Source organism: Urocitellus parryii, chromosome 11, assembly GCF_045843805.1.
Source record: "Urocitellus parryii isolate mUroPar1 chromosome 11, mUroPar1.hap1, whole genome shotgun sequence".
Classification (NCBI taxonomy): domain Eukaryota; kingdom Metazoa; phylum Chordata; class Mammalia; order Rodentia; family Sciuridae; genus Urocitellus; species Urocitellus parryii.
The window spans coordinates 80,150,634-80,152,812 of record NC_135541.1 but is presented as its reverse complement, the minus strand read 5'-3'; the positions used below and the strand labels follow the sequence as shown (position 1 = coordinate 80,152,812).

Genomic DNA, 2,179 nt, shown 5'->3' with positions numbered 1-2,179 from the left:
ACAAATACAAAGCCCATTAAATTACAGCATCATCTTAAGTTATTTCTGAAATGATAAAAGAGAATTCATTTCATTTGGGCACTAGAACATTCTTCTCCTAGGATTCTAGAGATCATGACCTTAAACCTATAAAAAGAAATGTAATTGTTGCACATTATATATTATGAAGTAAATGATAGTTAAAAAGACACAATATTATAAATTAGGGAAAGCACTAAGTTTCAATTTTGAGGATCAACCTATAAGCAACATATGAAAGATGGGTCTCAGGTAAAGAATGAATTTGGAATTGACCTTGAAATGCAAAAACAAAAATACAGCTGACAGAATATGTGAGGGTTCAGGTACAAGCATGTAGAAGATGGAAGAAAGGAGAAAAGGTCCAATTGCCTCATCAAAGCATATCCAGAGGCTCAGGCAGGACTGCCTCTGAGGAGGCAGGAGGATTCCGGCCCTAGGGGGGATAGCTGGGGGGGCAGCGGTGGGGGCTGCCAATGGGAGCCGGCATGATCGGCTTGCCCCTGGAGCGCCATGGCAGGGCAGCCTCCACCTCACCCTCTTGGGCTGGGGAGTCGGCGCCCACAGGCTCCGAAGGGCAGAGGCAGGGGTCACTGTGGCCTCTGGCGAGCAGCATGTCAGCGCCTGCTGTTGGGCCTCGACAGATGGTGTGAGGCCCCATGGGCTCAACTCCTACAGTGGCCCTGCCTGGGTCTCTGGCTCACAGGTCGAAAGCCTCTAGAAAAAGCAGCCGCTTATTCCATGGTTTGGCTTGGATATTGGTGGAACCCTTGTCATGCTTGTTTAATTTGAACCCAAAGACATCACTGCTGAAGAAGAAGAGGAAGAAGTGGAGAGTCTTCAAAGCATTCGAAAGTACTTGACCTCCAATGTGGCTTATGGGTCCAGAGGCATTAGGGACGTGCACCTGGAGCTGAAGGCCCTGACTCTGTGTGAATGCAAAGATAGGTGGTCTTCAGCTTTGCAAACTGCATGAACTAGACTGCTTAATCCAAGGAATTTATATATTGACTCAGTTGGTTTCAATGGACTATCACAGTGCTATTACTTTGAAAATCCTGCTGATTCTGAAAAATGTCAGAAGTTACCATTTGAGTTGAAAAACCCACATCCTCTGCTGCTGCTGAACATTGGCTCAGGGGTTAGCATTTTAGCAGTGTACTCCAAAGAAAATTACAAGAGGGTCACAGGCACAAGTCTTAGAGGAGGAAATTTTTTTGGTCTCTGCTGTCTTCTTACTGGCTGAACCACTTTTGAAGAAGCTCTTGAAATGGTATCTTGTGGAGGTAGCACCAAAGTGGATAAACTAGTGTGAGATATTTATGGAGGAGATTAGGAGAGGTTTGGATTGTCAGGCTGGGCTGTAGCTTCGAGAACATTAACTAGGTGGTATTTGTTGGAAATTTTTTGAGAATTAATACCATCGCCATGCAGCTTTTGGCATATGCTTTGGATTATTGGTCCAAGAAACAGTTGAAAGCACTTTTTTTCAGAACATGAGGGTTATTTTGGAGCTCTTGGAGCACTCCTGGAACTCTTGAAGATTCCCTGATTGTTACCTGGGAAGAGCTTTGAATAGGCCTCCTATTTTTTGAATATCTTGTTCATCATTTAGGTTATGGATTGATTGACCCAGAACATATAAATAGTATGGCTTTGAAGAATGCATGGGTGCAGATGTGGAGAAATGCTAAGTGGGGTTAGTTAATTCCAATAGTGACTATTATTAATAATATTTGGCTTGAGGTAGAAAATGCGATAATTTTCTTAATATCATTTTGGGTGAGGGCACAGATGGCAGTGAATAAGGTGGTAATGGCTCCCAGGCAGAGAGCAAGTGTTTGGATAGTCTTACTATGTTCTATTAGAGTATAAGAACAAATAAGAAGAAATACTCCTGCTACTACTCTAGTGCTGGTGTGGATTAGAGCTGATTAGGGAGTAGGGCCTTCCATGGCAGAGGGCAATCAGGGGTGTAGGCCAAATTGGGTGGATTTTCCTGTTGCTGTTAAGAGTAAGCCTAGGAGGAGAAGTAGAGATACATCTATTAAAGAGTTGTTTAGTTATCATGAGTTTGAGTTGAGTAGAAATCATGCTATGGCTGAAACAAATCCAATGTCACCAATTCAGTTGTATACAATAGTTTGGAGAGCTGCTGTAT

At 43.1% G+C, this 2,179-nt stretch overlaps 1 pseudogene; it reads left to right on the top strand.

The window, feature by feature from the left end:
* The first annotated feature begins 464 nt into the window (after nt 1-464).
* LOC144249231 (pantothenate kinase 2, mitochondrial pseudogene) lies at nt 465-1,570 on the top strand (annotated as a pseudogene).
* Nucleotides 1,571-2,179: the final 609 nt, after the last annotated feature.